The 27,911-nt window shown below is 42.9% G+C and overlaps 1 long non-coding RNA gene across 4 annotated transcripts in view; it reads left to right on the top strand.

Moving 5' to 3' along the window:
- The window catches only part of LOC123993120, a 211,473-nt gene that overhangs the window by 21,468 nt on the left and 162,094 nt on the right, over nt 1-27,911 (top strand). For 3 of the 4 annotated variants that reach the window (XR_006831367.1, XR_006831366.1, XR_006831369.1), the window contains exon 4: nt 6,390-6,632. This is a non-coding gene — a long non-coding RNA (uncharacterized LOC123993120). Of the gene's footprint in view, nt 1-6,389; nt 6,652-27,911 lie in introns of all 4 variants that reach the window. The other variant, XR_006831368.1, reaches the window with a different exon arrangement.

The following is a 27,911-nucleotide window of genomic DNA, read 5'->3' as shown; positions in this document are numbered from 1 at the left end:
GGAATCATTCATGATTGCTCTTTGCTGTGCTAATTGTGCTAGCAATCAGCTACTTTACATCGCTTGTAATTTGATGTGCTCTTTTTGTGTGTGTGTGTGTGTGTGTGTGACTGAACTGAGAGTACAGATAATATGGCTGCTTGGAAGAGGGAAACAGCTTGGGAAATGAGTTCAACAGCTATCGTAATTAGGAGAATATCATAAATTAAACTTGTGTCTGACACAGCGTTTGAAGAGCACTCAAAAGTAATACATTCTGAATGGTTAACATATTTGCATTGCGTTCGGCGGGCAGCGCTGGAGAGGAACAGCTGTTTTGCATGTCTTTTGGCAGCAGGAAATGCAGCTATTGCTCATTTAAGGTGCTTTGCTTTCGAACAGTATCATGAAAATCACTTTTAACTTCAAACAGCTGCTGCGTGTGTGGGTCTGTGTGTCTGTGCGTGCGTCTGTCTGCGCGTCTGTGTGTGCGTGTGCGTACCCGTATGTGTGTTTTCTCTCGCTCTGCAGGAACTCGGTGGGGGTAGACGCTTTAATGAAGTTCCTGAAATATGTCTTTTTATTTATTTAGTTATATATATATTTTTTTCTCTGTCAGATGTGGTTTCTATGTCTTGCATATTTGGAGTTTAAAAAAAAGTACCAGACCTTGTTTGGTGTAGAAAGAGTCCTAGTCAAGACATGGGGCCAAAGAACTAACTTGCGTGTGACTTTTGACTTTCTCTTCAATTGTGTATTGATATTAAACGGGACATATTTGAGTTGCCTGCGCAGATCCCAAGTAAGGATTGGGTATAGTGTTCACCCTGGTCTCTCACAGGTCCAGTCATAGTACAGCAGCCCCATCAGAATCCATCAGTCAGGTGCTTAGAAAGAGCCACTTATCGAAGCAGAGTGACGACATGACAATCACCAGTGGAATCGGAGACTTCTCTTTCACATAGGCATAGCCCGTTAATCAAAGATTGACCACGCTGACATAGGAAATCTCCCCTAATGTCAAGATATAGGCTAACCATCACCATGGTCCTGTGTTGCTCAGGTGTTAAGAGCGTGGTTCGAGCGGTGCCAGGGTCATGGTTTCGACACACACATATACAAAAATATATATGCGCTCACTGTACTATAAGTCACTTTGGATAAAGGTGCCTGCTAAACGGCTTATGTAATATGCCCACTTAGCACTGTGGATGTTGCATTTATGCCTATGTTTGTACCTTTGTTTACCGAGAGTATGGATCGTTAGTAGTGGTAGTGGTCATAGTCCCCTGGGAGGAGAGGGCCACAGTCCCCAGCTGAAAGACTATAGAGAGGATGGATGGCTGGATGAGAGAGAGTTCCAGGCTGTCGTCACTGCTGGGATGGGGAGGGAGGTGGAGAGGGGAGGCAGGGGGGCATGGAGGAGGGGGCATGAATAATGATTTGACCAGGGTCGGATTCCAGTCGAGGCTTTAGCCTGTTTTCCAGCACTAGTGGTATCATGTGGCTGCCATTAATGTCCAATTTTCAATGAAAAACATGATTAGCCTCCGAAATATAATACAGACAGATAACGCGGGGCGACGACACCACCATCCAGGCTTCACACCCCCGACGATATAATTACCCAAATAGGTTGTGGTTAGGGATCATATCCAGGGTGAGCGCGGGGGGTCACCCAGCGATAAGCTCCCCAACCTCGCTCCAACACACTGGTAATTACTTTATTGATAATTCACGGAGAAAATTGCCCTAGCCAATAGCGGCAGCCCAATTTAATGGATTGGCTAGGCGAATAGGAGGGGGAGAGAGGGAGAAAACAGCAAGGCCCTGTTAATAGAAATGAGAATATGTTTAGGCCATAGGGGAACCATTTTCTCCCGAGATGATGATAATAACCAAAATAACATGTAAAATAGGCAGGGCCTTGGCATGGGGTAGGGGTTGATGCTGTTTATCTGTGTCTCTTGCATTAACACATTTACCCCTGGCCTTAAACGAGCTAATCATTCTCCAAGGGGAAGGGCTCGGTAATGAAATTGACATTTAACAGCATAGCCTCACTCTATTAACTACAGTAAATTTAATTTGGTACAGACCCCAGAAGTGTGTGGCTGCAGCCCCCCCCCCCCTCTCGTTCAGAAAAGCAGCCACAGATTTAGTGTTTATTGCATCTGCTTGCCATGAGATGCTTGGCTGATAAAATGAGACTGCGCCTGTGTTTCTCCATATGTAGCAATTGGACGTACGCAAACACACAACACACACACCAAAACAGAAAATGGACAGTGTCCAATTCCTGGTCTCACATACGTCGGTCGTTGTACCACACACACAGTTTCCCACACCACAGCCTGTGGGTTGGCCTGGGGATCTTCCAGGCGGGAGGCTGATTAGAGCAATAAACCTATACACATTCCCCCAGGACGTTAAGGCTGGGTGGTTTGCCAGTTCTCTGGTGACATAGCCACCTTACACAGAACTCTGATGTACTGTATTAATGTAACTCTAATTTCGACAAGGCTTTGCAAACCACAGGTGATTGTCTCCCTCTTGCACGTGTGCGGTCTTGATACATAGAATTGATATTTACTTGCTTGCTGGCGGCGGCAGGTAGCCTAGTGGTTAGAGAGGTGGTGGCAGGTTGCCTAGTGGTTAGAGAGGTGGTGGCAGGTAGCCTAGTGGTTAGAGAGGTGGCGGCAGGTAGCCTAGTGGTTAGAGAGGTGGTGGCAGGTTGCCTAGTGGTTAGAGAGGTGGCGGCAGGTAGCCTAGTGGTTAGAGAGGTGGTGGCAGGTTGCCTAGTGGTTAGAGAGGTGGTGGCAGGTTGCCTAGTGGTTAGAGAGGTGGTGGCAGGTTGCCTAGTGGTTAGAGAGGTGGTGGCAGGTAGCCTAGTGGTTAGAGAGGTGGCGGCAGGTAGCCTAGTGGTTAGAGAGGTGGCGGCAGGTTGCCTAGTGGTTAGAGCGTTGGGCCAGTAACCGAAAGGTTGCTGGATCGAATCCCCCGAGCTGACATGGTAAAAATCTGTCGTTCTGCCCCTGAGCAAGGCAGTTAGGCAGTTATTGTAAAATAAGAATTTGTTCTTAACTGACTTGCCCAGTTAAGTAAATAAAATTGAAAATAGAAATGTTGTTCCGCTGCTCTATGTTCGCTGCCATCATTTAAGTTGTTTGTGGTGATGTCAAAATGAGGGGTGTTCTACAAAACAAAGTCATCAGCGATTGGATCATTTCTAACCAATCAGAGCCAAATGATACATTTTCTAAATGCTGTTTTACCCACGTGTGTTCTGGCTCTGGCCCAACCCATTGGTTTTGGGGACCAATCAGAAGTGTGTTTGCGTTCTTGAAATTGTCAGGGAAGTACTCAGGTCCAGACTCATTGGGGAGAAGAAACTAACGTCTGTGGGCATGGTATAGCGTTTGGCTAGAGAAAGGAGTTTTGGTAGCCAGGCAAATGATTGACCACCATTACTAGTGATGACAGTGCAGCATTTTATGACATTAGAATCTGATATTTCTCTTGTGAAGGATGTATTAATGTGATACTTATTAAGACCTGTGTCCTTGTAAATGGCCATGTCATTGTGCAAGCATCTGATATTTTGAATGTCATTTGCATTGTATAAAGAGCTAGTTTTATTTTTGCAGTATTCAACGTATCACCTACTCATCGTTGACACCCAGCTTTGTTCGACACTAGAACACGTTGTAGAACTAGTGTATGTATAAAGCATCTCACAGTAGGAGTGCTGATCCAGGATCAGTTTTGTGTTTTAGATCATAATGATGATAAGGTTATATTAACAGGGAGGACCTGTTTTCAACAGTTGTCCACAGACTTTTCTGACAGGACTTGGAAAAATTTGATTAGTTTTATGTCAAAAGAGGGATCGCTTTGGATATTTCAAATAGCAAACTAATAAAGAGGAAAGAAAGCAATAAATATTCTCGGACAGCAGGTTGGACTGTTTTTATAGACAAATCAATAAAATGATAGATGATAGAATATAACACCTTAGCTTCCTCCTTTTCTTTTTTACAGGCTTCTTTTCACACACACACACACACACACACACACACACACACACACACACACACACACACACACACACACACACACACACACACACACACACACACACACACACACACACACACACACACACACACACACACACACACACACACACACACACACACACACACACACACACACACACACACACACACACACACACCAGCCTCCAACTGACGGCGTATTGAAAAGGACTTATCTCAATCAATAGAGGTGTGCATGCGCAAATAGACACTGTAGTCTCTCCACTCTACGGAGGTGTGTGCAAGAGAGGCAGTGACAGGCTGCGGTGACTGCCAGTGTGTCAATGGGCTCTGAAGGCTGGCCCAGCCAGCCTGTCTCTATAAGTAGCCTACTAAATCTTTCCAACTACTCCCAGTGTGTGTATCTGTGTGTATTCAGGGGTCCATCCCATTGACTGTCAGGATCGATAAGGCTGCCATCTAAAGCCCTACCTAATTGCCTCCATTTCTAGCCGGTCCCCCATCTCCAGCCGGTCCCCCATCTCCCGCCTGTTCCCCATCTCCAGCCTGTCTCCCAGTCCCCAGCCTGTCCCCCAGTCCCCAGCCTGTCCCCCAGTCCCCAGCCTGTCCCCCAGTCCCCAGCCTGTCCCCCAGTCCCCCATCTCCAGCTTGTCCCACATCTCCAGCCTGGGGCCGCATCTCCAGCCGGTGCCCCATCTCCAGCCGGTCCCCCAGTCCCCCATCTCCAGCCGGTCCCCCAGTCCCCCATCTCCAGCCGGTCCACCAGTCCCCCATCTCCAGCCGGTCCCCCAGTCCCCCATCTCCAGCCAGTCCCCCATCTCCAACCGGTCCCCCAGTCCCCCATCTCCAGCTTGTCCCACATCTCCAGCCTGGGGCCCCATCTCCAGCCGGTCGCCCAGTCCCTCATCTCCAGCCGGTCCCCTTCTCCAGCCGGTGCCCCATCTCCAGACGGTGCCCCATCTCCAGACGGTGCCCCATCTCCAGACGGTGCCCCATCTCCAGACGGTGCCCCATCTCCAGACAGTCCCCCATCTCCAACCGGTCCCCCAGTCCCCCATCTCCAGCTTGTCCCCCAGTCCCCCATCTCCAGCTTGTCCCACATCTCCAGCCTGGGGCCCCATCTCCAGCCGGTCGCCCAGTCCCTCATCTCCAGCCGGTCCCCCTTCTCCAGCCGGTGCCCCATCTCCAGCCGGTGCCCCATCTCCAGACGGTGCCCCATCTCCAGACGGTGCCCCATCTCCAGACGGTGCCCCATCTCCAGACGGTGCCCCATCTCCAGACGGTGCCCCATCTCCAGACGGTGCCCCATCTCCAGACGGTGCCCCATCTCCAGACGGTGCCCCATCTCCAGACGGTGCCCCATCTCCAGCCGGTCCCCCACCTCCAGCCGGTCCCCCACCTCCAGCCGGTGCCTCATCTCCAGCCGGTGCCCCATCTCCATCCGGTCGTCCATCTCCAACCATCAGTTTCTGATCACAACGCCGACTCGGGTTTTCCAATAGGCTGCTGCCCATACCAGAAGCTGTAAATTAACCGCCGTCACCACGGCAACTAGTAACTATTTCCCACTCACTCACTCACTCACTCTCACACACACACACACACACACACACACACACACACACACACACACACACACACACACACACACACACACACACACACACACACACACACACACACACACACACACACACACACACACACACACACACACACACACACACACACACACACACACACACATTAGTATGACTTTTTAATTGAGTCTTTTCAACATTTAAACAATGAATAACGTGACACAAGCCATTACAAGTTACAGAGGCCCCACAGTACATAAAGCCCTTTCTAACAGTCTGACTGACCCAAGGCCTTGGGAGTCATAACATATGGGACCAGGTGGGGTGGTTTTGGTTGCATGTCAGAATCATGCAGGTAGCCTCCGGGGCAGCAGGTAACCTCAAAGTTAGAACATTGGGCCAGTAACCGAAAGGTCGCTGGCTCAAATACCAAAGCCGACAAGGTGAAAAGTCTGCCGCTGTGCCCTTGAACAAGGCACTTAACCCTAATTGCTCCAGGGGTACTGGACAATGGTGACCCTGGCCGTGACCCCATTCCCTGCTGGTGTCTCAGGGGGAGTTGGGATATGCAAGAAACACATTTCCATTACACATTTGTGTGTAACAGGACAAAAGCACCCCCCCCAAATTATCATCATTTTTAACTGTTACCGTGCCTCTTCGGTTAGTGCCAACTGTTACAGTATATTTAAAATCAAATCGAACATATTTTACATACTTTTTATCAATATTTTTGTTGTGATTCTGATCGTGTGTTGTGTTGTCTCTCCAGGTCTCATGAGCGGCGGTGTTCTCGCAGCAGGAGCAGCGGCCGGTCCAGCCGCAGGAAGAGCCGCAGCCACAGCCGAGACCGCAGCCGGCTGAAGGGCCGCGACAAAGAGAAGGAGAAGAACAGGGACCGAGACAATGGCAGGGACCGAGACAATGGCAGGGACCGAGACAAGGGCAGGGACTGAGACGAGGGCCGGGACCGAGACAAGGACAGAGCCAAAGCCAAGAGGTCCGACAAACAAGGGTGAGTGAAGAGTTATTTTGTGAGTCCATGGCATACTCACACTGACATGCATGCACATACCCCCCCCCCCCCAGGTATATTAACGTGGATATTATGAGGGTATCCAGCAGAGACACCCCGGCTGGGCCTCATCCCAGCCTCATCCATCCATCACCCCTTCTCGGAATGCATTACATTCTCTCCTGTAATGTTGCATCCTTAAGTGTACCTGCGTCACCTGAACATAGTTGATTTCTTTATCTCTCTACTGTCGATCTGCCTTGGCCCAGGTGCAATATGTTCACACACCAACACACAATGCGCACACACAGACAACTCAGGTGCAATATGTGGACCTAATTCACTCAGGGTGCCCTACTTTCCATGAGAATTGCACCTTGATTCACCCATATCCTTCCTCCAAGCGCTGTGTCCTAATGTGATTGGAGGGCGGGGTAATGTGATTGGCGCGGAGTCGTTGTCTGTCATATTGAGTGGCGCGTGTCTCGGACTCGTCAGTTATGCGCCAGAGCTCGGAGGGACGCGCAGAGAGAGAGGACTGTGAAGGCCTCAGCGCAACCCTGTCCAAATATAACGTATCCATGCACCCCATTTAGGCAAGGGTCTCTACACTGTGGTCACACATCAAGGTATGCGTTCCGGGGCCTCATTTATAATCGTTGTGTGAATTTCTAACTAAATATCTGCATGCACCATTTCTGAAAAGAACACATAAGTAAAAAACGATTGAGATTTATAAACTTGGCGCACACCATACATGTTTCCCGTCAGACCAGTCGTGAAACTGTGTGCACGTGAACGAGAGTAACTCCGTCAGGGAAACACGCCATTCACCTTTTAGGGTGACAATATTTGCTGTATAATTTGGAACTATTGAGATTAGGCCTCGGAAGGTTCTAAACGGAAGAGCGATGGCACATGTGATCACATTTCTGTAGAGGTGTGGGCAGAATGTTTTAATGGTCCAATGCAGCTGTGTTTATCTCAGTATCAAATCATTTCTGGGTAACAATGAAGTACTTAATGTGATTGTTTTCAATTAAAATGGTCAAAAATGATCAAAAATAACTTCTTAGCAAAGAGCAATTTATCAAGCAAAATTTTGCTTGGACTGTCTGGGAGTGGTCTGAGTGGGGAGGTGGACAACTGACAACTAGCTGTTATTGGCAGAGAGGTTTGGAACTCTATTTCTTATTGGTCTATTAGCTAATTTACCACCTGGTGATGTCACCAGACAGGCCAAAACTCCGTCCCACCAAAACAGGCTGAAATTGCAAACAGTTTTTACACTTAAAGGCCATTATCATAGGTTTCACAGTATTATTCCAACCTCATAGTGTGGAAATATATGTAAGACATAGGACTTTTTACAACTAAACATGCATGCTGCCTTTAGCAAGTTCCACACACTTGATTGATTGTATGTATTCAAAAAGAAGTTTGGCTACAGCCCACACACACTTGTTTGCAAAAGACTAATAGTTCAATATTTTGTTTATCAATAGATTATTGGGTTTCTATCACCTGCATGTAGGCTCTGAGGCTATGATGTCGTGCTCCTATTGCACAGAAATACTGTAGCCTTTACCGAAAACTCTTTTACATAAGCTACCGGTCTGTTTACTGTGTTGGCAGAGTTTTTCAGTCTTTTGCAGTAACTTAAGCTGTATTTGGCAAAGGGCGGTGACATTTTCTTAATGGCAAACTATGGCAAATTGTTGTGGATCTAGAGAACGTTTCAATTCAACAATGTTTTACAATGACCTCCCCACACAACCTAATGTGCTGGACTGACCCTGAATTCCAAAATATTGTCTAGGCTACTAATTTCCAAATAATGATTACAGTAGGCTACAAAGAGTAGTAGCATACATACTTCAAAGCAAAAGATCAACTGCCATTTTGACCAACTGTAGGCTATAAACCAGCTGCCTATGGGATCGCATGCAGCAAAACGTGAAATAGACTATTGGTAAATCCATTTGAATTCAATCACTTTTTGACAGCATCCCTTTAAAAAAGAAAAGTGATCAGAAAGGGACTTTTTGAGCTTGAAGGCCAAAACATTCAGGATATAAAGGTGCTCGAAGTTGACCCATTTCTCGTACCCCACCATACCATGAAGAAATACATGTAATCATCACTGGAAAAGATCAACAGTTGAGTTTCACATCATGTAAAAGCTTACAAATAGTAAAAAGAAGAAAAATGCAAATTATGACATCTTTAACGTCAATTATCTAAACACACGTTAGATATTTTTGTATTTGCATATGCGAATATAACAATAATCGGCGTTTACGTGTTTTTATATGATGTTTTATGTAGCTTAGACCCTACTTTACATCATCTGATGTTTTATGTAGCTTAGACCCTACTTTACATCATCTGATGTTTTATGTAGCTTAGACCCTACTTTACATCATCTGATGTTTTATGTAGCTTAGATCCTACTTTACATCATCTGATGTTTTATGTAGCTTAGACCCTACTTTACATCATCTGATGTTTTATGTAGCTTAGACCCTACTTTACATCATCTGATGTTTTATGTAGCTTAGACCCTACTTTACATCATCTGATGTTTTATGTAGCTTAGACCCTACTTTACATCATCTGATGTTTTATGTAGCTTAGACCCTACTTTACATCATCTGAGGTTTTTGGCTTGTGCCCGCCATTAGTTGAGACACAACATGCGCGTGGGGAATTTATTCTGCAATGGTTAGGAAAATAAAATAAGCAGAAATAGATTTGCAAAAAATAAAACAACATTTTTCACTCTTCCCTAATTCTTCCCTTCCCCAAAATGGCTGCATCTTGTTATTGTGTTTTTATGAATAAGTGTGTTGTCATTTTCCCCATTTCACAAATTACTTACTGCTTGCAATATAATATTAGAAAATGTGTGTACGCATGGTCTAAAGTTTGCATTGAGGAAATGACATTCTCACGCCAACTTAGATTAGACATAGGAATCATTTTCCTATTTATTTTATTTTCATGACAATTGCAGAATTAAATTCCTCACATTTTCTGGCTGTGATGTCATCTTATTCCCAAAGTAGCCATATGCCTACAACAAATGACCATACACGTCTCTCATTTAATTGGGGCCAGTAGCCTTGTAAATACATAGGCTATATGTATTTCAAGTGTTCATACAGTATGTTTGATCCCAAAGGCAGTGCGTTTTATAATAGGCTACATAAATTTAATGGGCAGTCCAGCATATTTAGGTTGGGAGAAAAGTCATTGCAAAACATGTCGAATTGAAACGTTCTGCTGACAGCTCCACAGCAATTTGCCATGGTTTTCTCTTTCAGAAACTGTTCACAGTCATTTGCCAAATACAGCACAAGTTACTGCAAATGATTGAAACACACGGTTGAAGTTGGAAGTTTACTTACACTTAGGTTGGAGTCATTAAACTCGTTTTTCAACCACTCCACAAATTTCTTGTTCACAAACTATAGTTTTAGCAAGTCGGTTAGGACATTTACTTTGTGCCATCATTTGAGGAAATTGGAGGTGTACCTGTGGATGTATTTCAAGGCCTACCTTCAAACTCAGTGCCTCTTTGCTTGGCATCATGGGAAAATCAAAATAAATTAACCAAGACCTCAGAAAAAAACTGTTGTTGAGTTATTTAGAGTTCAAGGCACACTTAAACAGCATGGCTACCACAGCATTCTGCAGCGATACGCCATCCCATCTGGTTTGCTCTTAGTGGGACTATCATTTGTTTTTCAACAGGGCAATGGCATCATGTTGTGGGGGTGCTTTGCTGCAGGAGGGACTGGGGCACTTCACAAAATAGATGGCATCATGAGGCAGGAAAATGATGTGGATATATTGAAGCAACATCTCAAGACATCAGTCAGGAAGTTAAAGCTTGGTCGCAAATGGGTCTTCCAAATGGACAATGACCCCAAGCATACTTCCAAAGTTGTGGCAAAATGGCGTAAGGACAACAAAGTCAAGGTATTGGAGTGGCCATCACAAAAAGCCCTGACCACATCCTATAGAACATTTGTGGGCAGAACTGAAAAAGCGTATGTGAGCAAGGAGGCCTACCAACCTGACTCAGTTACACCAGCTCTGTCAGGAGGAATGGTCCAAAATTCACCCAACTTAGCTTGTGGAAGGCTACCCGAAACGTTTGACCCAAGTTAAACAATTTAAAGGCAATTCTACTAAATACTAATTGAGTGTATGTTAACTTCTGACCCACTGGGAATGTGATGAAAGAAATAAAAGCTGAAATAAATCATTCACTCTACTATTATTCTGACATTTCACATTCTTAAAATAAAGTGATGATCCTAACTGACCTAAGACGGGGAATTTTTACTTAGATTAAATGTCAGGAATTGTGAAAAAATGAGTTTAAATGTATTTGGCTAAGGTAACTTAGATTTGACAGTATGGGTAAAGGCTACAGTATTGCTGTGCGATAGGAGCGTGATATCGTAGACTTAGAGCCTTTACCAAGGCAGGAGATAGAAACACTGCTACCAGATATTGAATTGAAGGTGTCTTTTGCATAGAAGTGTGGCTGTATCATTTACTTTTAAATTGTTTCCAATATACAATCAATCTTGCAGAATGCGTGGATGGTGTGTATGGTGAATGGTGGGTGTTGTTCAGGCAGACTTATATTGCTCATTCACGCACGCACAGTTTTAGGAAGGGTCAGATTTGTAACAGCAAACATGCGTGTGATTCCCGTGCGGCAAGTTTATAAATCTGGACGTACAGCACGTATTCTTTTCAGAAATTGTGAGCAACACAATGATTGTTGGCTTTTAAAGGGGCTATATATATGTATTTATGTGTGTCTTTATTTAGTTGTATTACACATTTCCTTTTTCTTAGATCGATATCAGCCAAACAAATATAGTGAACACACTCAACTAAAAAGGCCAGTGGAATATATCTATATTTTCTTATTAAGGCTTCAATATCCTTTAAAACGCTTGATAAGGATCTCTGCTTTCCTCTGACCCGCTCTCTGTGTGTGTGTGTGTGTGTGTGTGTGTGTGTGTGTGTGTGTGTGTGTGTGTGTGTGTGTGTGTGTGTGTGTGTGTGTGTGTGTGTGTGTGTGTGTGTGTGTGTGTGTGTGTGTGTGTGTGTGTGTGTGTGTGTGTGTGTGTGTGTGTGTGTGTGTGTGTTAGAGTTTGTTGATGGACTGTGCTGGTTTAAATACACACACACACACTCACTCAAACAACAGCTAACCAGCCCACACAACATTGAACAGAGCCACATCCCTGTTGTAGACCAGAGATTGTCTGACATGCCGCTGCCCCCCCCCCACACACACACTTTGATATTCTCCCGCTCCATTAAAACCTTTTGCTTAACAATTTCAAGAAAATTGGCCTTTTTCTCTATTCTGTACCGCTTCTAGAGAAAAACCAAGAAGGATTCTAGAGTAGAGCACCTTTGTGCAAGAAGGAAGGAATTTCCTTCCAATTGGTTTCTTAAGGTGTTCCCTGTGGTTAGTGGAGTTGGGCTGGGCATATGATGGTGGGTGGCATGAGTCGACGGGTCAGAGAGGGTGGCAGACGTACTCTATGGCAGTGCCCTAAACCTAGGAATTAGGCCTAGCTATGAGTAAGAGAGATGTGAACATTTTCTCTGTGTGTGTTTCATCCCTGGTCAGAGTAAATGATTTGCTCTCCTCTCATCAGTTCAACATCTATCAGCTCATTAGCGCTGATAATACACACAGAGCCGGCAGTGTGTATGTGTTTGGCATGCGTTTCAGTACAGATCCCTGCCCTCCAGCCATGGATGGTGTTGTTGTGATTGTGTCTGTGAATGGATCGGTCTGGGGAACCTTTGGCGCTCTGTGTGTGTGTTAGATGGGCTGTTTTGCAGGACTCTAGGCTGTGTCTGAGTAGGCCAGGGAGAGAGGACAACTTCAAACGTGGCGCGGAAGGTTAGATTTGAATGAAATCAATGCGTAACTGTAAGTGTGGCGGGGAGGGGGCGGGGGGCACTAAAGCAGTGGGGCCGGCAGCGATATGGACGTAGTGGATTGGAGCGGGAGAGGTGGGAGAAAGGGGGAGGTATGGGGGCTGGGGGTACATCCCGTTCCTCCAGGTGGGCGTGGTGGCTCTCCAATGAGGCTCCTGAGAGGGAGGCGGCCAGAGGAGGAGGGGCAACAGGGGAGGTTTGGAAGTGAACCCCGCCTGCAGAGGGGCATAGCGGTAGACTGTTAAGGAACACACACATACATACTCACATCAAGGGGGGGAGGTGGGTCTCCCTCCAGACTCATACAAAGAAGAGCGAGCGCTGTTCTGTTGCCGACGATGCCCTGTGGCGGTGCTGCTGCTGCTGCTGTAAGTGTAATTTAGCTGCTTTTTTTGATTTTTTTACCACAAATAATGAGAAGACTCTCCTGAAAACAGACCCTGAGCTTCACAAACCCACCGCCGCTCACATTAAAACCGCTAAACAGACAGAAGGAGGAAAAGATAACAAGCTTTGTAGTTGAAACCAAACAGCCCAGTTCTCTGTCTGTTTGGAGAGCTATGCCCCGACCCATGCCTGAACACGTTAGCCATCCAACGCAAACAGCTAGCTAACTAGCAGGCTGACTGGTTTACACAGGATAAATGCACAAGAGAAAGATGATTGCCTGTAATGTGTGATGCTACAGGAGAAATGTTACTACGTGCGTGCATGCGTTTACTCAATAACAACAATTCCATAGTATTAGTATTTGATACTAATTCAGTGAACAAGAATACAGCTTAATTTTCAAAAATATTTAATAACAATCTCATATCCTATACTCTTTTTTTTCATAGGAAGAAAGTGGTTTATTTATGGTTATGGATTTTATTTGTTGAGCCAGTATGTAATGAATTGTGTGATGACCTCATTCAATAACAAATTATACCAATTTCGTGACATGTATTCTAAGTTGAGGGTGTAGGTTAATTTTGCTAAAGAAATCCTCTCATAAGATGACAATATATTGTTTTGATATTAGATTTTGTGACACATATTTAATGTTTTGAAGGTGTAGTGCATTTTGAAAGAGAAATGTGGCGTTTTGGAAAACACACTTTTAATTTAGTTAAAGCTGTGCTGTGTAACTGTGTGTATACAGGTGTTTTTGTACACCCCTCTTGCAAGAATGCTGTATTATTTAAAGAATTGAATGCAGTTTCCCCAAAACCCCCGCTCTAATAGGTAGTCGGCTGGGAATGACACTGTACATCAACATCATCTCTGAACAGAGTCTAGGCTGCGATAATACGGACAAGATTGGAAATAAAATAAATCAATTCCGATTTGCAATGTCTTCAGAACAGGTAAAACGTTATATACTGGGTATGTTCTTGAACTATTGTAGTCCTTAGCTAGCACGCTACCTAGTTAGACTAGCAAGCAAGCTAAGTGGCTAGAATTTGTGAAATGAACAAGCGGTGATGGGCACCAATGTCAAACAAATTGCTATGAGTATGATGTAGCCCAATCATAGACGACGCAGTCAATTTTATTTTATATTTTGATATATCTTTCTGCATTTTTGTCAAAAATGTTATTGACATAGCCTTGTTCTGTTCAATGTTCTCTACCTATATAGTAATTGAAATACCCCAATTCATGTGGTTAAGTTCAAAAGAATACAATATAAAAATTGCTGACACCATTCAAACCATGAGGGTCTGAAACATTTAAAGCCAATTATCACATAATCATATTTTTGCAGATAGAACCTCATAGTCCCAAGCTCAGGATTTATCAAGAACATCGAGCTACAGCATTTTATTTGGTATCAACAAGTGGTTATTTCATTAGCTACATTGGTTATCAAGATGGTGTGTGTTGATTGTAGAAGTGTGATACTCAACCCGTGTGTCTGAAAACCATGAAAACCATTATACATTATAGACCATGTACTGAACTTTAAAATAGATTCATAATAGTGTTGTTTACATGTGTTTTTGTCTGTGGGATTCCATTGCAGTCCTCATTCGGGGTAAGCTATCCCAGGATCTCCAGACATCCCAGACCGAGGACAGCCTCGCTGGTGCACCTGCCTTTTTTTTTTTTTTTGCAGTCAGGGCCTGGATATACAGTACCAGTCAAAAGTTTGGACACACCTACTCATGCAAGGGTTTTTGTTTATTTTCACTATTTTCTACGTTGTAGAAAACTATGAAAGAACACACCAGCAAAGCACTTCCTCCTCCATACTTCACGGTGGGAATCACACATGCGGAGATCATCTGTTCACCTACTCTGCGTCTCACAAAGACACAGTGGTTGGAACCAAAAATCTCAAATTTGTACTCATCAGCCCAAAGGACAGATTTTCCACCGGTCTGATATCCATTGCTCCTGATTCTTGGCCCAAACAGGTCTCTTCTTATTGGTGTCTTTTAGTACTGGTTTCTTTGCAGAAATTCCTCCATGTATGCCTGATTCACGCAGTCTCCTCCGAACAGTTGATGTTGAGATGTCTATTACTTGAACTCTGTGAATCATTTATTGGGCTGCAATTTCTGAGGCTGGTAACTCTAATGAATTTTCTGCATTGGTATTGTGCCGCTAGAGGTGAAATTCTTGGACTGGCGCAAGACGTACGAAAGCGAAAGCATTTGCCAAGAATGTTTTCATTAATCATGTCGTAAAGTAATGATCGTCTGTCGCTTCTCTTTGCTTTTTTGAGCTGTTCTTGCCATAATATAGACTTGGTCTTTTACCAAATAGGGCTATCTTCTGTATACCACTCCTACCTTGTCACAACACAACTGATTGGCTCAAACGTATTAACAAGGCACACCTGTTCAACCTGTTCTGTGGAACGGTTCGACAACATCCGCTGAAATTGCAGAGCGTGAAATTCAAAATTAAATTATTAGAAATAATTTGCTTTCAGAAAATCACAAGTGCAATACACCAAAATAAAGCGGAACTTCTTGTTAATCCAGCCACCGTGTCAGATTTCAAAAAGGCTTTACTGCGAAAGCAAACCATGCGATTATCTGGGGACAGCACCCCACCAAACAAGCACATGAAAATCATATTTCAACCAAGCAGGTGCGACACGAAAGTCAGAAATAACGATATAATTCATGCCTTACCTTTGAAGATCTTCTGTTGGCACTCAAATATGTCCCAGAAACATCACAAATGGTCCTTTTGTTCGATAAACTCCTTTTTTTATATCCCCAAAATGTCCATTTATTTGGTGTGTTTGATTCAGAAAAACACCGGTTCCAACTGTAAATTTGCTCCAAACATTTCAAACAACTTTCCTAATCCAACTTCAGGTATCCTAAAACGTAAATAATCAATACAATTTAAGATGGAATATACTGTGTTCAATAGCGGATAAAATCAACGTGGAGCGTGTGACCTGGAGCACGCATCAAACAAAAGAGTACCCTTGGCTTGACACTCATTCTGAACAGCTGTACTTGAAAAACATCAACCAATTTCTAAAGACTGTTGACATCTAGTGGAAGCCATAGGAACTGCAACTAGGTGCCTCATAAATCTAGTTACCCATAGAAAAGCAATAGAAAACACAGTCACCCCAACAACAACAAAAACATTCTGGATGGTTTGTCCTCGGGGTTTCGCCTGCCAAACAAGTTCTGTTATACTCACAGACATTATTTTAACAGATTTAGAAACTTTAGAGTGATTTCTACACCAATCCACCAATTATATGCATATCTTGAGTAGCAGGCAGTTTGGGCACACTTTTCATCTGGATGTGAAAATACTGCCCCCTATCTCAAAGGTAAAATAAATGCATTCCAGATGACAAACTCATGAAGCTGGTTTAGAGAATGCCAAGAGTTTGCAAAGCTGTCATCAAGGCAAAGGGTGGATACTTTGAAGAATCTCAAATATAAAATATATTTAGATTATACCATGTAGAAAATAGTCAAAATAAAGAAAAACCCTTGAATGAGTAAGTGTATCCAAACTTTTGATTGGTACTGTATGTGTGAGCAGGCTGGGACACATGGAACTTTTTTTTGCCTGGAGGAGGGTATTTGCTGCTTCCCCCGATTCTGCCAGAAATTACATTCCGAAATTGGCCGATCTACAGGGTCTAGGCACCAATCACAAGCAGTACAGACATTCAGCATAAAGACTATGTTGTTTGGCAGTATGGAGCCATGGGTTGTTTGGCAGTATGGAGCCATGGGACAAGAACAGAGTGGTGATCCCTAGGCTGTAGAGCTCTGTCTTCATTCCAGAAGACTGCACAGTAAATCAACTTCCGGCGCCGTCACAGGAAAGCCTATAAATACATGGACAACCAAGTTCACAGACTGCTAAATGTTTCAATCCAACGACTCATGCACCTTACATCACATAACTGCTGGCAGTTCACCACTACACTATTCTGTTTATTTGTTACCACTTATGTTTACATAACAGTTAAAAACGTGTATATCAAGTAGGAAAAGATTCCATTTGGTGACATCTATATACATCATTTACATTTGTTTTTGTTGCCATGGTCCGAGTGATATCAGTTCAGTACTTTGCTCGTTTAGTACTTTATCAGAATGTTTTCCTAACACTGCTTTTGTTATTTTGAGAAAGTTACCTTGTATTCTTGTTTATCTCCCTAATAAACCTTTATTTGACCCGATCTGTCTATTTGGACCGACGTGTTTTGTACTGTATTTACCCCGGGGTAGTCCCATCAGTCTTTCTGGATATCTAGACTCCCCAAGTCTGCTAATTTGAAGTGAGTACCCTCAGGAGCATAGATATCCAGGAAATGGGACCAGTAAACTAAATAAACATACAAGTACAATAATGATACCTATAATGCTAGATACAGAATGTACAAATATTGTTTCTCACTTGTTTAATGTTGCTCACACAAATTTCCCTTGTTTACATGTTTTACACTGAGTGTACAAAACATTTGGAACACCTTCTCTTTGACAGACTGACCACGTGAATCCGGGTGAAAAGCTGTGACCCCTTATTGATGTCACTTGTTAAATCCACTTCAATCAGTGTAGATGAAGGGGAGGAGACAGGATTTTTAATCCGTAAAGAAGGATTTTTAAGCCTTGAGACAATTGACATGGATTTTGTATGTGTGCCGTTCAGAGGGTGAATGGGCAAGGCTAAATATTTAATATATAATAATATATGCCATTTAGCAGACGCTTTTATCCAAAGCGACTTACAGTCATGTGTGCATACATTCTAAGTATGGGTGGTCCCGGGGATCGAACCCACTACCCTGGCGTTACAAGCGCCATGCTCTACCAACTGAGCTACACAGGACCATATTTAAGGGCCTTTGAAAATAATTTAAGGGCCTTTGTCAAGAACTGATGCTGGGTTTACACTTAACAGTTCCGGTGTGTATCAAGAATGGTCCACCACCCAAAGGACATCTAGCCAGCTTCACACTGTGGGAAGGATTGGAGTCAACAAATTGAGATTGTTCTGAATGCAATAGGAGTGTAACTCAATATTAGGAAAGTGTTCCTAATGTTTTGTCCACTCAGTGTGTATGTTTTGTTGTAGGCCCCCTCCCCCTCTTTCAACAATATTTCTGAGTACTCGGTAGGTTCTCACACTTCCCGGGAGCCAATAGGGAAAGCTGACAGTCGGGAAAGCTCAGGTCTGTCCCCGCTCAAAGGTGTGCCAACTGCATCCTGTGTTGCGTGGTGACATCTTCTCGAAGTTGTAGCACCGTAGCCATTTTCAACACGTCGACACTCCACCTTCCAGACTTGGTATTGTAGATTCTCATGTAGCTGAAAGAGCATAATATTTGGTAAGTATTTTGGTTATAGAATTTCAATTAGTCATTTCTGAGCTATAGTGTTGACATCTGTTGAAAATATAACAGTGATAAACATTTATTGAGTTCTAATAATGGAAACATTTTGGTTTGACATTATACAAATCCTTTTCACATTCAAGAGGATGACTAACACTTACGTCTTGCCATCCGCGCTCTCCAATGCTGGACAATGGTTATGAGGATTCAGTCGTGCTGCCAGTAGGGTTCCAGCCTCATAGACTATAGCAGAGAAAATTGACGTGGAGCTGAATTAGATAACAAATCAAACATGCTCCATCATTCCCAATTCTAATCCGGAATATGATTTTACCATATGACAAAACTTTCTTTTGAAGACCATTGTTATATTTCCAGGTTAAATACTTTCAGTTTAGGATGAAGGGAGTTAGTATTTTGGGGATAATTGGAGGAGGTGGCTATTATGGAGAATTGATTTTTCTATTCATTCAATATAAATCAAATCAAATTTTATTGGTCCCATACACATATTTAGCAGATGTTATTGCGGGTGTAGCGAAATTCTTGTGTTCCTTGCTCCAACAGTGTGGTAATATCTGACAATTCACAACAGTACACACAAATCTTAAGTAAAAGAATGGAGTTAAGAAATATATATTATTATTATAAATATTAGGACGAGCAATGACGCAGTGTCATTGACTAAAATACAGTTGCCGTACCAGGCGGTGATACAGCCCGACAGGATGCTCGCAATTGTGCATCTGTAAAAGTTTGTGAGTGTCTTATGGGCCAAGCCAAATTTCTTCTGCCTCCTGAGGTTGAAGAGACGCTGTTGCGTTTACTGCACCACACTGTATGTGTGGATGAACCATTAAAGATCGTCAGTGATGTGTATGCCAAGGAACTTGAAGCTTTTCACCTTCTCCACTGCGATCCCGTTGATGTGGATAGGGGCGTGCTCTCTCTGCTGTTTCCTGAAGTCCACGATCAGCTCCTTCGTTTTGGTGAGGGAGAGGTTATTTTCCAGGCACCACTCTGCCAGGGCTCTCACCTCCTCCCTGTAGGCTGTCTCGTCATTGTTGGTAATCAACTGTTGTGTCATCTGCAAACTTGATGATTGAGTTGGAGGCATGCGTGGCCACGCAGTCATGGGTGAACAGGGAGTACAGGAGGAGGCTGAGCACCTTTGTGGGTCCCCTGTGTTGATGACCAGCGAAGTGGAGGTGTTGTTTCCTACTTTCACCACCTGGGGCTGGCCCGTCAGGAAGTTCAGGACCCAGTTGTACAGGGTGGGGTTCAGACCCAGGGCCCGAGCTTAATGATGACCTTTGAGGGCACTATGGTGTTGAACGCTGAGCTGTAGTCAATTAATTGCATTCTCACATCCTTTTGTCCAGGTGTGAAAAGGCTGTGTCACTCCCATCAGCTTAGCAGAATGCACTGCTTTCGATTTCCACGACTTGTTACTTTGGACCAGCGCTGATTGTTCCAATCTTGCTGTTTTCCATCTACTTTACTACAAGATGGAGGAGGAGAAGCAGATGGAGACGACTTCCTTGGCAGGCAAGTTCCAGGTAGCACAGGCCATTTGTACAAGGACAGATGACAAGGCGGGGAAACATCCATCAGACGGTGTCCAGTCATAAGAGTTGAGAACAAGAAAGTTCCAATTAGCGTTTTCCCCATTAGTTCGCGCAGAATTAAGATTTGCTTGCTAAGAATAGCCACCTTATTCCTGTAATCCTCCGCTAGCAAACAGTTGCCGCATTGGAACTCCGGATTGTCAATATTGTCCCGGACAAGAGCGTAATAAACACATCTTATACATTAGTCAGCTATTCCAGGCAAAGCGGGCTCCATTACAACCTAGCTGACTAGTTGGTAGCAGGAGTTGACAAAAAAAATAATTGTAAAAATTTGCCAAACTCCAGAAACAAGCCGAAGCAACAAGTCGAGGCACATGAGGTACCCGAGTTCGTGACAGAAAATTATGTTGGGACGGAAACAGAAAATCATACTGTGGCACGTATCGCACAAAAAGAGGGTGAACAATCTGAGCTGTCGTCCTCTGGTTCCCAATCCTCATCGGAAGTGTCCCACTGGTCATCAGAAGGCACCCAGTTCTTGTCTTCTCAGTCTATACTGTGAAACATACAGGATATACAGCTGTAAATGACAAACTTCAACTATAGATAGATTTTGCTCATCCGTCTATATGCCAGGACATGTATCTGGTCAAGCAAATACAGTTTAAACTTACATGGTTACGTTAGGTTGTTGACCTCATCGCCATCTACAGTCACAGGGCCCTCACAAATGCTGTATTTTGTTACGCTTAAAATGAAAAAGTAAAGTCACTCACGGGAAATGCCCAAAATAAACATATTTATGGAAACTGTGTAATCACTTAAGTTTGAAGTAAAAAAAAAACAACACCCAATCAAAGTCTAGGACAATTAATTTTTTAACTAAGACAATCAATAATAATTAGATATATTTTAAAAATTATAACAAATGTACAAAAATATTAGTGTGAAGGCCAAATAACAGAGGAATAACTTTTTCAGGCTTATAAATGCTTTGTCTGGAAAAACACCAAGGCTTTTGTCCATTCTTCAAGGCAAAACTGCTCCAGATCCTTCCAAGTTGGATGGGTTCCGCTTGTGTACAATCTTTAAGTCATACCACAGATTCTCAATTGGATTGAGGTCTGGGCTTTGACTAGGCCATTCCAATACATTTAAATGATTATCCCTAAACCACCTAAGTGTTGCTTTAGCAGTATGCTTAGGGTCATTGTCCTGCTGGAAGGTGAACCTCTGTCCCCGTCTCAAATCTCTGGAAGACTGAAACAGGATTCCCTTAAGAATTTCCCTGTATTTCGCGCCATCCATCATTCCTTCAATTCTAAACAGTTTCCCAGTCCCTGCCGATGAAAATGCTGCCACCGATGCTGCCACCACCATGCTTCACAGGGATGTTGTTCTCGAGGCAATGAGAGGTGTTGGGTTTGTGCCAGACATAGCGTTTTCCTTGATGGCCAAAAAGCTAAATTTTTCCATATGTTTGGTGAGTCTCCCACATGCCTTTTGGCGAACACCAGATGTGTTTGCTTATTTTTTTCTTTAAGCAATGGCTTTTTTCAGGCCACTCTTCCGTAAAGCCCAGCTCTGTGGACTGTACAGCTTAAAGTGGTCCTATGGACAGATACTACAATCTCCGCTATGGAGCTTTGCAACTCCTTCAGGATTATCTTTGGTCTCTTTGTTGCACCTCTGATTAATGCCCTCCTTGCCTTGTCTGTGAGTTTTGGTGGGCGGTCCTCTCTTGGCATGTTTGTTGTGGTGCCAAATTCTTTCCATTTTTTAATAATGGATTTAATGGTGCTCCATTGGGCGTTCAAAGTTTCTGATATTTTTTTATAACCCAACCCTGATCTGTACTTCTCCACAACTTTATCCCTGACCTGTTTGGAGAGCTCCTTGGTCTTCATGGTGCCGCTTGCTTAGTGCCGCTTGCTTAGTAGTGTTGCAGACTCTGGGGCCTTTCAGAACAGGTATAATATATATATATATATATATACTGAGATCATGTGACACTTAGATTGCACACAGGTGGACTGTATTTAACTAATTATGTGACTTCTGAAGGTAATTGGTTGCACCAGATCTTATTTAGGGGCTTCATAGCAAAGGTGGTGAATACATATGCATGCACCACTTTTCAATTTTGTATATTGTAGATTTTTTGTTCATTTTTTCATTTCACTTCACCAATTTGGACTATATTGTGTATGTCCATCCAAATAAATGTCCATTTAAATTACAGGTTGTAATACAACAAAATAGGAAAAACGCCAAGGGGGATGAATACTTTTGCAAGCCACTGTATATAAATGAGCCATCCACAATAATTTTCAACTGAAAAGTAGTAAAAGTAGACAAGATCCTGCAACCATGGAGAGACAAATACCTTTCTATTTATGGACAAATTGCTCTTATTAACTCCTTAGGCATATATCAGTTACTCACTTACGGTGCGGCCTACTCTTGATGATTTGTTTTCCCTATATTATTTAGCTTTATCTGGGATGTTAAACCAGACAAGATAAAGCATGCCTATCTTTATAATGAATTTGAACTGGGTGGGTTGAAATATTGAAATATAAAAGCACTAAACCTCTCTCTAAACACAAGTTTTACTTGAACCCTAAATGGTTCTCATGTAGATTACTAAGAAAAGCTCATCCATTGTTTAAAAATGACCTTTTCGCCACTGTGCAGATCATCATTTTCGATTAATTAACCTTTTCCAAAGTATCTTTCTTTTTCAAACCAACATTGCAGAGCTGGTTAAAATGTAGATGTTCATCCCCCTGACAAGAGAGAAGAAATATTACAACACATATTATGGCTGAACTCGTGCTGGTTGATAAAATACCTGTATTTATGGAAAATAGTATTTTGTTTTTAAATGATATTGTAAATTGGAATGGTAGTGTTGTGTCTTTCATGGAGTTAACATAATTGTATGGGAGGTCTGCTCAATCCAAGATTACAAGCAACTTATTATAGCATTTCCGCAAAAATGGAGGAGGCAGGTCGCAGCGGGAGGAGGTAGGGAACTGGTCTGTCTGTCCAATATAAAGGATCAAAACTGGAGGAAGAATAGAAATATCATAAATAGGAAAGTATACCCGTTTCATTTGAGGACCAGGATGTTGATAGCTGTGCCATACAGTTTGGAAAATAGTTGGTAGAGATTTTTGATGTACCTATTCATTGGTAAAGGGTGTCTGAGTTGATATATAAAAGGACACAAGATTCAAGATAGTACAGAAGTCTTGCCACTAACAAAATGTTGGATATTTGGGGCATACAATCATCACAGCTCTGCAGATTTTGTTGTGAGGATACAGAATCAATAGACCATTTGTTTTGGTATTGCCCTCAGGTATCCTGTTTCTGGTCTCGGGTTCAGGAATGGCTGAAAAAGCATAAGAATCTAAAATTGAACCTAGAAGTAGTATTTTTGGGAGATCTGGAGAGACCTGGTCTGTCAATTACTAATATACTAATACTCTTAGTAAAAGTATTTATCTAATTTTATTAGATAAATTGAAATTGTATGTTAAACATCACAGCATAGTTGAAAGATATACACTACCGTTCAAGAATTTGTGGTCACTTAGAAATGTCCTTGTTTTTGAAAGAAAAGCACATTTTGTCCATTTAAAATAACAACAAATTGATCAGAAATACAGTGTAGACATTGTTAATGTTGTAAATGACTATTGTAGCTGGAAACGGCTCATTTTAATGGAATATCTACATAGGCGTACAGAGGCCCATTATCAGCAACCATCTGTGTTCCAATGGCACGTTGCGTTAGCTAATACAAGTTTATAATTTTAAAAGGCTTAGAAAACCCTTTTGCAATTATGTTAGCACAGCTGAAAACTGTTGTCCCAATAAAACTGGCCTTCTTTAGACTAGTTGAGTATCTTGAGCATCAGCATTTGTGCTAACATAATTGCAAAGGGGTTTTCTAAGCCTTTTGTGGTTTTACAGCATTTGTGGTTTTACAATCTCAAAATGTCCAGAAACAAAGAACTTTCTTCTTTAACTCGTTAAACTATTCTTGTTCTGAGAAATGAAGGCTATTCCATGCGAGAAATCGCCAAGAAACTGAAGAGCTCGTACAACTCGGTGTACTACTCCCTTCACAGAACAGCACAAACTGGCTCTAACCAGAATAGAAACAGGAGTGGGAGGCCCCGGTAAAGAACTGAGCAAGAATCTGCATCCGGATCTCAAACCTATTGAGCTGTTATGGGATTATCTTGACCATATGGTACGTAAGAAGTGCCCATGAAGCCAACCCAACTTGTGGGAGGTGCTTCAGGAAGCACGGGGTGAAATCTCTTCACATTACCTCAACAAATTGACAACTAGAATGCCAAAGGTCTGCAAGGCTGTAATTGCTGCAAATGGAGGATTCTTTGACGAAAGCAGTTTGAAGGACACACACACACACGCACGCACGCACACACACACACATATAAATAGTGCCATACATGCACTCAAACATATTCAGTTGTCCTTGATGTCTTTTGTTTTTTGCATTGTTTTCTCTTTTCCTTTATTTTTCTTTCACTTTTTCCCCCATTTTCTGGTGCATTGGAGGGCGGGGGTCTTGGAGGTGGGGAATGGAAATATTTAATTTTATTCAGATTTTTTGGGGGCCAGGGTGGGGGGGGGGTCTCGGATAGTTGAGGGGCAGCTCTCGGGGAACTGTGGAGGAGATCTTGGAGGGCTGGTGGCCTGGCGGTTGGGAGCTTGGGCCGGTGGCTGATAGTTCGCAGGTTTGGGTTCCCGTTTTTGACCTTGTGGGAGATCTGTCGACTTGCCCTTGAGCAGGTTGTTGACCCTGGTTGCTTTTTCCCGCTTTCACAAGATTCATGCCGCCAAAAAACTGAGCACCGTCACATAATGTGACGTAAATCGAGCGCGCTCAAACTTCCCATCATTCTGATTACGGTAGTCATTTTGTCACCCTCATCATGGCAAAGACACGGAGAAATGCATATGATGCAGCTTTCAAGTTGAAGGCGATAAATCTGGCTGTTGGAAAAGGAAATAGAGCTGCTGCATGGGAGCTTGGCCTTAATGAATCAATGATAAGACGTTGGAAACAGCAGCGTGAGGAACTGACTCAGTGCAGAAAGACAACAAAAGCTTTCAGAGGGAAGAAAAGCAGATGGCCCAAAGTATTTGCAGCCACTCGACATCAGTGTAAATCGTGCATTTAAGGTGGCGCTCCTTGTTCAGTGGGAGGCTTGGATGACAAGTGGGGAGAAATCCTTCACTAAAACGGGCCGCAGGCGAAGAGCATCTTATGGTCAAGTCTGCCAGTGGGTCCTGACAGCGTGGAGCATTGTCAAAAAAAATACACTATCATCAACGGGTTTCGGAAGGCTGGACTGCTGCGTGTTGAAGGGGCAGCATGAGGTCAGCGTGGTATATGCCTCCGGATGAAAGTGACGAGAGTGACAATGAAAACGATCCAACATCGGATGAAGCAATTCTGAGTCTATTCAACTCCAAAACCGAAGGAGATGACTTCAGTGGTTTCAGTGCACAGGAGGAGGAAGATAGTGACCAATGACTTTCTTGGTAGGATACTGTTTTAATTTTTGTTACAAGCCGTGTTTCGTTAAAGCCTATTTATTTTTGTTACAAGCCGTGTTTCGTTTAAAGGCTGTGTAAAGTTAATTAGTTTCAATGTACCGGTAGGCACCTGCGGCTTATAGACATGTGTGGCTTATTTATGTACAAAATACATATTTTTTAATAATTCAGTGGGTGCGGTTTATATTCAGGTGCGCTTAATAGTCCAGCAATTACGGTACTCAAAGTAAATCCCAGGTAGTTAATTTTCCTAAACAGTGTAGCTATATCGATGCCTGGCATTAGAAGATACCTAATAATAAATTAGTTAAAACAATTGTTCAAGGCCAGCGAGGGGAAATACAATGATGGTATTGACAACATGGGTAAAAATACATAGCTAGATAGCTGAAGTATGTGCTTATCGATCTGATTATGCTCCAATACTTGACAATGGTCTGGCTGGAAACACATGCTTGACAGGCATTGTAGCAAACAAGTGTCATAAAATACATGCACCAGAAACAGGGTACACTTTGTGTCTTGTCAGATAAATATTAAAAAGCTAGCCTAGCTATGTGCAGCAAAATAGCTAGCTAGCTGCTTGGCTGAACACAGAACAGTAGCAAGCTGTTCTTTGATTGGCTAAATGTATCCGTCTCGTCGCACTACTTTGGCTAAAGATTTGGCATGTTGAATCTTGGGAACTCAAGTCAACAACATGACATTCTAAAACTATACAGTTCAGATCAAACAAACCTTTGCGTGGTGTCTCACCTTATGTGTCTGAACTGGGCTTTATGATCATTGTTATTCCGTGCCAGTAGACTAGTGTGAAGTGCAGTTGCCAGCTAGCTAGCCAATATCAGCATGGCTTTCAGACCAGACATCAGAAATAAAAAACAATGTTATACACATAAGTTAGGTAGTTATGACTAATTAGTGAAGTGACAGTTTATATTCAAATGACACAAACCAATGACGTAGTTAGCTAACAAGCGGCACTAGCTAACGTTAGCTAACCAGCTAATACAAACTATTAGACGCATGGCGTGAAACCAATCAAAACAAGTCATATTGTTTGTGTTGCATCAAGTTGGATGACCACTAGCAACTTATAAGAGCTTTTGAACATAAAAAAATATACAAAAAGTTCAATATTGCCACTTTAACTGTTTTGCAGAAGTTATCCCTGTTTTAAAGCAATCGACAATATATCATGATACATGCATGTAATGTATAACATGGTGCTAGATAAATCAAAGTTGAAAAAAGTTACTAAAGAAAAGACCATGCTTAAAAACAGAGGTTTAGCCACAAAGCTGAAAAAACGATGTCTCTCTGTCCATCTGTCTGTATTTCTCAGTCAACCGTGCCGCCAGGCCTTATTATATATTACGTTGTTGTTATATTATTAAGTATCTCGCTCTCTCCCTCTCCCACCCTCTGTCTGTGAGGAGAGGTGAGTGGAAGAGTGATTGGTGGTGAAGGCCAGAGCGATTAGGTTGATGTCATTTTCCCCCGAAGACGTTGACATGTTTATCTGTCCTGTCTCCCCTCTGTCCCCTGGAGGGAAACCTGTCTTACCCTGGCACTTCTCTTAACCTGGGGAGCCCAAATCTGGAGGGGAAACTCACAGAACTAGAGAAACAGTGGAGTGGAAAGAGAGAGAGAGAGAGAGGAGGAGAGGCATGAGGAGTGGTGAGAGAAAGAGGACCTGAAAAGGACAGGGCTGGAGAAAGAGAAATATAAGGCTTGAGTCAGTCTCATGTGGTTCCCCTGATGTAGACTAATTGCGGGAGATACACAGTATTAGCTGCTGGGGCCTGAAGTGGCTGTGGCAGGCCTAACACAAGCTCTCTTTGTGTGCTGGAGAGGCCTGGTCACCCCTAATCACAGGAGAGACACCCTGAGTTTGTGATAGAGAACTGTGACAATCCACTTAGCACGCTCTGTAATCTCTTTAGCCATTAGGACTAGTTAAAGGAGGGCACACATGCGCATACACACACACACACTCATGTGGGGGTTTCAGGCTATAAGGGGCACACATGATAAAAATGGATTTAATTGTCATTTTTTGTCAACGATCTCGACAAAATTATAAGTATTTAACACCTCGAGTCAGTGCATTTTAGAATCACCTTTGGCAGTGATTACAGCTGTGAGTCTTTCTGGGTAAGTCTCTAAGAGTTTAGCACATCTGGATGTCAAGTTGGTTGTTGATCATTGCTAAACAGCCATTTTCAAGTATTGCCATAGATTTTCTAGCCAATTTAAGTCAAAACTATAACTAGGCCACTCAGGAATATTCCATGTCTT

Source organism: Oncorhynchus gorbuscha, linkage group LG13 (genome assembly GCF_021184085.1).
Source record: "Oncorhynchus gorbuscha isolate QuinsamMale2020 ecotype Even-year linkage group LG13, OgorEven_v1.0, whole genome shotgun sequence".
In the NCBI taxonomy this organism is placed as follows: Eukaryota; Metazoa; Chordata; class Actinopteri; order Salmoniformes; family Salmonidae; genus Oncorhynchus; species Oncorhynchus gorbuscha.
Note: the sequence above shows the minus strand (reverse complement) of the source record. Positions and strands in the feature narration are given on the sequence as shown.